At 51.8% G+C, this 7,947-nt stretch overlaps 2 long non-coding RNA genes across 3 annotated transcripts in view; one reads left to right on the top strand and one right to left on the bottom strand.

Annotated features, from left to right (window-relative positions):
- Positions 1 to 5,619: 5,619 nt before the first annotated feature.
- On the bottom strand, positions 5,620 to 6,921 carry LOC108507565. Its single transcript, XR_001878184.1, has 3 exons — positions 6,844 to 6,921; positions 6,248 to 6,371; positions 5,620 to 5,718 (listed from the first exon to the last, which is right to left on the bottom strand). It is a non-coding gene; the product is annotated as an uncharacterized LOC108507565 (long non-coding RNA).
- A 333-nt stretch (positions 6,922 to 7,254) lies between these two features.
- Positions 7,255 to 7,947, top strand: part of LOC108507564 — a 7,549-nt gene continuing 6,856 nt past the window's right edge. For both annotated transcript variants that reach the window (XR_001878183.1, XR_001878182.1), the window contains exon 1: positions 7,255 to 7,366. This is a non-coding gene — a long non-coding RNA (uncharacterized LOC108507564). The remainder of the gene's footprint in view (positions 7,367 to 7,947) is intronic.

Below are 7,947 nucleotides of genomic sequence, written 5' to 3'. Positions count from 1 at the left end.
CCATGCCCAGGGACCTCCTGAAGGGTCCTCCCTCAGCCCCTGGAGTTGTGAGAGATTTGCCTTCATCAAAAGGTGAAAGCACCTCCACTTGTAAAGTGCCTCCTGCTTCCTGGCAGAAAACATCTCTTTTTTTTAAGTGGCTGAAGATGAGATGCTCTTCTAAGTAAAGCTGGGGTTGGACATGTTCAAATCAGAGAGAGGCTAAAAAATACAGCAGGGTGGCTGTAAAACACCAGAGCTTGCGGAGGTCCATCTACACCAGCTCGAGGTCTGACCCGTTACTGTTCAAAGACTCATCTTCTGCTGTACAAAGGCCAGGCTGGAGGGGGCTTTGACCAGCCTGGTCTAGTGGAAAGTGTCCCTTCCATTCTGTGATTTCTTGTTAAGGATGCACTTTTTCAGATGAGAAGGTGTTGGTTTTTCTCCTCCTAGCCCAGACACTCCTCTTTTCATTTTCTCACCACACCCACTCCTGGTTTTTTCTTTTTTCACACACCTTTTCCATTTTACGAGGAGTTCTGGCTTTCAGCAAGGTTTTGTAATCCTTTATGAGCCTTGGCTGATTTAACACAATTCTCAGAGATGGCTGAGAGACAGAGACAAGCATCTGACGGGGAGAAGAAAAAGTCCTGTAAAACATCTGCTGAGTGTTTCAGAAGCTGGTTTGAACACCCTCAAAATACAGACATGGTCTGGCCCACCACTAGGGCTCTGGGATCCATCTTCCAGGAATCAGAAAGATCTCAAGTGACTCTACACTGTTCAAAAGGATGTTGGTGATGAAATGCAAGCAGCCACCGGAGCGGCACAGCAGGACCTGTCCCACCAGCCTTTTGAAGTTCATGGGAACTCCTCTGACACAATCTCAGGAGGTTTTCCCCATCAAGATCCATCTCCAAGAGTCACTGCCTGAGGACAAACACTCCAAAGCTGCCAGTCTCCAGGACCTTGGTTATTGTCTTCTAGCCCGTGATTTCTGAGTCCCCGTGGGATTTGTTGAAGTGGCACCTGGATAATGGTGTCTAATTGCACCAAAAGACTCAACCAACCTTCCGGCGTGGATCCGACTCCCTGTCACACTCACAGACACTGTACTTTTATTTCAGGCAGCAGAGAATAATCCTGCAGTCAATTACTCCCACTTTGGGCCCTTTGTGCACTGCCAGGTATTTCAGACAGTATGAAAGACACTCTTAAAATATTCTGAATGACTGCTCCAGGCTGTTGCGAGCAAACACTTAACACAATGCATGGAAAAGAAGAAATAAATCCCTCTTTTCACTGCAGAAGTCAGTGGGCTGCAGCTGTGATGAGGAAGGAGCTTGTTCTGCAAAGCTCCACGGCTGGAGCAGCAGCTCGGGCTGGCTGTGGAGAGGGCTCAGCACCACGGATTGATGCTGCTGGAACAATGTTTCCTGACACGGCAGAGTTCAAGGCTAGACTGAATCCGTCAAGTGATGCTCCCTTTTCATTTCATCAGGAGGAAAGGAAGAAAAAGAGCCAGGAAAGTAATAAATAGCTCAGAGGCATCCAGGGCCAGAGTGGGGAGATGAGAATCCTGTAGCAATAGCTCTAGTAAACCCTGATTTTTACTTTTCAGTGAAGCTAAAATTACTGGCTTCCTCTCTCAGCAAAGGCAAAGGAGACAGACAGACCCCACACAGGACAAGCAAGGAACAAGTGTAGAGGCATAAATGCTTTTTTTAGCAGAAGATGCAGCTTTAACTGGTTGGTTTAGCACCTAAATTTCAGCCACACTGCTGGGAGCCAGCAGAGATGGTGTGGCTATCACCATATAACAGAATTAACTGAGGCTACAGTGCTGCCTCCACTGACCTCCACTGCTTTACCATCTGGACCTGCTACAGACAGGGATGTCCCAAAGCTGGGGTGGAGATGCAGGATGGTGGAGAGTCAGTGACACAGCAGAACGCAGGGATGTATCATGGGCCAGCTGCTAAAGCTGCTCTTTGAGACCTGACACCTTTCTCCAGCTGCCCGTGATGAAGGGAGAGGCAGAACACGTGGGCCTTGAACCCTGGCCAGGAGCAGGTCTGACCTCAAATTATCCTTCAGTCCTGCCTGCTCCACAAACATACAGTAAGAAATTTCAGAAAAATCAGCAGAAAATGAGGTCTTTTCTTTTGAAAGGAGGTGAAAAATCTCAGAGACCTTTCAAACAGGGTAGAAAATTTCTCCTTTGAAATGCTTCTCCTGTCACTTGAAAGGAAATAGAGCCCTGTGAGCGCCGTGGCTGCGCGTGCAGATAACCCCTCACACCACCAGGAACCTCTGACTCCCGCCTGGAGGTGCCATAAATAGCCCTGTGCACAATTAGCAGGTTTCAGGGCAATCTACGGAAAATGATAATCCACATAAAATCGATGGGATCAGCTTTCCCAGCAAAGGTCAGAGGGAGATCAAAGCAGCAGGAGATACGACCCCTGGGACGAGCGGCAGTGGCAGCTCTGCATCCCAGCAATGCTCCAGGGTCCCTCTGCTTCCCGGGATGATCCCCACGGATGTTGATGCAGGGCAGCATCTCCCCACCCCACTGCATGGCAAAACATGTCCCTTTGATTAAAAATTTATGGAATCCACCGTGGCTGAGGTCCTCCAGCTGTGTATTAAATATTTTATCCATGCTGGAAATACTTTATCCCATTTGATGGGAGAGAACCTTTCACCTGCCTCTCCAGCTGGCCACTGCCCCAAAGCTGGGATGACATAATCTGACAAGGAGTTTTCTCCTTTCTCACATCTGCAGAATCCCAGCAGCAGCAGCAGCAGCAACAGCATCCAGGACATGGAAAACCAACTGTCACAAGCATTTTCTTCACCCTTAAGACAGTCTGGGGACTAAAAGCCTCAACAGAGACTGAATCACAGACTGTTTTGGGTTGGGAGGGACCTTAAAGACCATCTGGTTTTATCCCCTGCCATGGGCAGGGACACCTTCCACTGGACCAGGTTGCTCCAAGTGCCATCCAACCTGGCCTTGGACACTTCCAGGGATGGGGCAGCCACAGCTTCTCTTTCTGGTGAACCCCAGTGCCAAGGGTTGGACCTGAAGGAGTTTCCTTCTGAAGTCATTCCAGGAGTGAGCTATGTAGATTTGGCTCAGGAGAGCCTCAGGAATTCTTGTGCTTTACGTTCCCTCCGTGGTGCTTTCACTCATGAGCCATTAGGCCATAACCTGGATGGTGGAGGCACTCGGAGTTGGGCAGTGTGGGAGATCACCCGTGTGATCTCACACCGAGGGGCCCTGGCCAGGGCAGGCACACCCGCTCACAGCCTGTTAGCCAGAGCCAGCCTGGGCTTGCAGCTGGACCAGGCCTTGGGGTGACACCACCACACATGTGGTCATCCCCCGGGCTGAGGCAATTTATTCCCACAGGCCATGTTATTTCTGCCTGCTCGCTGGGGCGTGCAGGCTGGGACTTGTTCCCTCTGCCCTCAGACACCTGTGGGTCAGGCACACATGGCCACCATCAGCACAGAGTCATGGAATGGTTTGGGTTGGAAGGCACCTTAAACATCATGTTGTTCCACCCCCTCTCATGGGCAGGGACACCTTCCACTAGCCCAGGTTGCTCTAAGCCCCTTCCAACCTGGCCTTGGACACTTCCAGGGATCCAGGGGCAGCCACAGCTTCTCTGGGCAACCTGTGTCAGGGCCCCCCCCACCCTCACAGCCAATATCCCATCTATCCCTGCCCTCTGGCACTGGGAAGCCATTCCCTCTTGTCCTGTCCCTCCATCCCTTGTCCCCAGTCCCTCTCCAGCTCTCCTGGAGCCCCTTTAGGCCCTGCAAGGGGCTCTCAGGTCTCCCTGGAGCCTTCTCTTCTCCAGGTGAACCCCCCCAGCTCTCCCAGCATGGCTCCAGAGCAGAGGGGCTCCAGCCCTCAGAGCATCTCTGTGGCCTCCTCTGGACTCTCTCCAGCAGCTCCACGTTCCTGTGCTGTTGTTCCCCAGGGCTGGAGCAGCTCTGCAGGGGGGTCTCAGCTGAGGGGGCAGAGGGGCAGAATCCCCCCTGCCCTGCTGCCCACACTGTGGGACCAGCCCAGGGCATGAGGGGTTTCTGGGCTGGGGCATGTCCAGCCTCTCCCCCACCAGCACCCCCAAACCCTTCTCCCCAGGGCTGCTCTCAATCCCTTCATCCCCAGCTCATATTGATATTGGGGATTGCCCTGAACCGCCGGAGCAGCTCCAGGTGCATGGGAGAGACCAGTGGGAATCTGGCCTATTCTTCCTCTTGAATCTCCACTCAGCTGGGAAAAGGAGATGGAGCCTCAGGTCCTGGGTGGGAATGAGAGGGAAGGCAACTCATCAGCAGTCTCTCAAGCACCCCAGCTTGCTCCAGGGTGGGTGCTGTTGTGCTCCAGACAGGAGCATCTTCCCGGTGCGCTTGGCAGGGACAGGGGGTGTGGAGGTGGAGGGAGCGGGGGTGGGAATGCCTCCAGGATCCAGATGAAAGAGGATGGAGTTCAGCCCACGCTCTGCTTGGAGTCCATCAGAGACATCGTTTCGTGTGAGAAAAAGAAGGAAAGCGTGTTTAAAAGAGAGGAGCAGCATTTCAGAAATGCCCTTTCCCCCTCTCTGGCAGGGCTGGGTTGGGCCTGCCCGCCATGTCCAGCAATTTCCACGGCTCGCTGCACACGGGGCCGGGCGGGAGCTCACCCTGCCACCGCTTCCTTCGGGGCAGAATTTCCCTTTACAAATGTCACGGAGGAAATTGTTTCCCCGAGAGCTTTCCCGCTGATTTGACACGGAAAGCCTGGCGTGTGCTTTCCCGGGGGGACGCTTGTCGTTGGGGACGGCTGGGGAGCAAACAGCTTGCAGGGGTGAAAGCCCAAAAGCAGGGAAGAAAAGGCTCTGCCTAGGAAACACATCAACAATTCCCAAGGCAGGTGGTGAATCTTCAGGTTTACAGCCTCAGAAGCAAAAACAACTCACTGCCATGTCACCTCCAAGTATTTTGATGTTTGTGCAAAGCTGTTCTCGACCAGCCTGTTGATAATTGGGGTGCTTTATTTTGGGTGGAAGGATCTCTTTTTATGCTCCAATCATACTGTATTCACCCTCCTCTTCCCTCCCCTTTAATCTTCTCCTCCTTTCAAATAGGCCACTTTCCATACAAGTATCTCCATCTCCTTCCAGCAAAAATATATCAACCTAATGACTAATGAGCAATTAAGGCATTTGAATGCTACAGTTGACTCTTCTTTACATCAGAATCACTCACAACAAAAAGAGTATTACCCTGTCTGTTTTAAAGGCATATTATTGTCTCTTTTTCTGCTGCTTGGTGGGTTTTTTCAGGTGAACAATACATGCTCAGCCCCATTTCTGACCTTGACATGCACACCTCAATCAAGCTTTGCATGAGAGAAGAGACCCGCAATCAGAGGGAGCAGATGCCTATTCCCTGACCAGAAGGAATTATCAGGAGAGACTTGAGCCTTTGTTACTTGGAATAAATTGTCAAGCCGAAAACTTGAATACAGAAATGCCCATGGACTGCAAAGCTTTCCATGACAGGAGCCTTTCTTTTTTCAGACAAGGGCTCACGTTTTCATTTTTTAATGTGTTTTTCTGATGTTGTTATTGAACACAGTGAGGCCAAGTGCTCCAACAGCAGCCACCTTCCATCAGGAGCTGGAGGGAGGCTCTGGTTGAATGCAGGCCATGAGGAGGTGTGCAGATTTGTGATGGAGGGCTGGGAAGGGGAAAAAGAGGTTGCCTGAGGTTTGTCTGGCCATGGGAAGTCAACAGCAAACTTCCAAACACTCTTGTGTTTCCCGTGTTCTGAGATGTTCTCTGTGCTGTGAGAGGCAGCATGGCAGGCAACTAAGGTCATCACAGGAGGGACCAGAGCTGGATGATCCGTATCCCAGACCAGACTTACTCCAAGTGACCTTTTGGTATTCCCCGCATTTGTTCACTGTCTAAGCACAGTGTGCCCTGGTGGGATAACGACCTCCCTAAAGCACTGGGGTGGAGACAAGATGCCATTTTAAACACCACCGAAGTGACTTTGGAGCCAAAGTCTGGATTCCAAAATCCTTTTTAAACAATCAACATTTGAAGACAGGACGCTGTGCGTCAGGTCCTCCAGAGGTGAGACTCATCCTAGTCCCATTGATCCCATCAGGAACACCTAATAAGGTCCCTGCTCACCAGTGTGTCCTCTCACAGACCCTGCATGGGCAAGGTGGGTCTGTGCAAAGAAGGATCCCCTTCCTCACCTTCATATCCCAGGGAGAAGGTCACGGCTCTGGGTGCCAGTGTTCTGGGTCTCTGCAGATGTGGTGCATCCGTTGGTGTTGGCTCGTGTGTTCAGGGTTATCCACACAGCCTTCTGGATTCATCCTAGAGAAAGGCAATGAATTTTTGGGAAGTGGCTCCATGCTTCACCTTTTACCACAGACCTGCACCACGAGGAAGCCTGTCCAGACACTGACAGATGTTTCATTGAGGGAAGGCCACTGAGGGGAAGCAGAGAATCTCACAGTCCTCTCTAAGGGTCTCATGTGCGGGGCAAAACACAGGGAGAAAATGTTCTCCCTCATCAGGCTCTGCTACAAATTTCACCCAGGTAGCTGCTGTTATCTCAGATGACCTGCTGATCCTCACCCATGCAGTGCCCTCTCCTCATGCCCTGCTCTCCTTAAACACACCCCAAGCAAGCTCACAGCTGTGGGACCCAGCTACACCCTTGCCAAGACCAGGGAAAGCCACTGCAGCTCAGTCTGGCCCCAGGGCTGTACACCCATCTGTGGAAGGCTGTCTCCTCTCCAGCCTGAGGGAGAAACAACACGCAGAGCAGCAGCAGCACCACCACCTCTGATGGGCCCTTTCCAGCCTTGTTTTGAGAGTGCAGTAACCCACAGCTGAGCAACTCGGCGTCCCCTTGCTGAGGAGTCACGGAGTGTTTCGGGCAGAGACCGTAATTGTTACGGCAGCAAACAGGAGAATCGTGCTGTGCATGTCTGGTCCTGTGCTCCTGGATCCCAGACTGGAAATGTCCATGACGACACAACGGCAAGTACAGATGTGCTCTGTTGAGCACTGCACGGAACAGGGAAATGCGAAGAGAGAACGTGGAATTGTGGTGGCACTTTTCATCCTGGAAAATGACTCTGGACGTGTGTTGCACTGGGCAACTGAAGGAGCACCATCTCCAGTTATAAAATCCAGCAGTCGCTTTCCGTGCTGCACAGGAAGGGGGAAACATTCTCCAGTTAAGACTGGAGAAAGCATCCAGGTGGGCAACAAGGAAAGGCTCCTGTGGGAACATCAGCCAGGTACTTGGAGCAGGAGTGGCAGAAGTGTTTGGGAACTCATTCCTCTGGCACTGGCAGGAGGTGAGATCTCTGTGAAAGCATCCTTTCCTTCCCCTTGCCACGACTCAAAGGGCAACCTTAATTTCTTGTCCCTGGGTAGAATCCAGACCCAGGAATTTCTGGCTCAGTATCCATTCCTGCTGCTGACTGCAGCTGCGGAGCATCCCCCAAAACTGCCCCAGGACTGTTCCCTGCAGCACCTTTCTCCTGGGGGTCCCCTGGTGTGTTTGGATACACCGCACTTATCCAGAGATCCACAAAACACAGGGAAGTCTGCTTTTCCACTGTGGATAGACTGGGAGCCTGCGAATCCAAAGAGTGTGAGGACAACTGCAGTGGGGTACAAATCCTGTTGTGAGGACTCAATGTGGTGAGGAGACTTTGCCAGTCTGTATATCCCCCCCATCCATCAGCTTGGAAATGTGACCTCTTCAAGGAAAACTGGAAAATGCAATTGATTCTAGGAAAAGGGAAGGGAAGGGAAGGGAAGGGAAGGGAAGGGAAGGGAAGGGAAGGGAAGGGAAAAGGGGAAAAGGGGAAAAGGGGAAAAAAAGGGGAAAAGGGGAAAAGGGGAAAAGGGGAAAAGGGGAAAAGGGGAAAAG

Source organism: Lepidothrix coronata, unplaced genomic scaffold (genome assembly GCF_001604755.1).
Source record: "Lepidothrix coronata isolate B3197 unplaced genomic scaffold, Lepidothrix_coronata-1.0 Scaffold261, whole genome shotgun sequence".
Classification (NCBI taxonomy): domain Eukaryota; kingdom Metazoa; phylum Chordata; class Aves; order Passeriformes; family Pipridae; genus Lepidothrix; species Lepidothrix coronata.
Note: the sequence above shows the minus strand (reverse complement) of the source record. Positions and strands in the feature narration are given on the sequence as shown.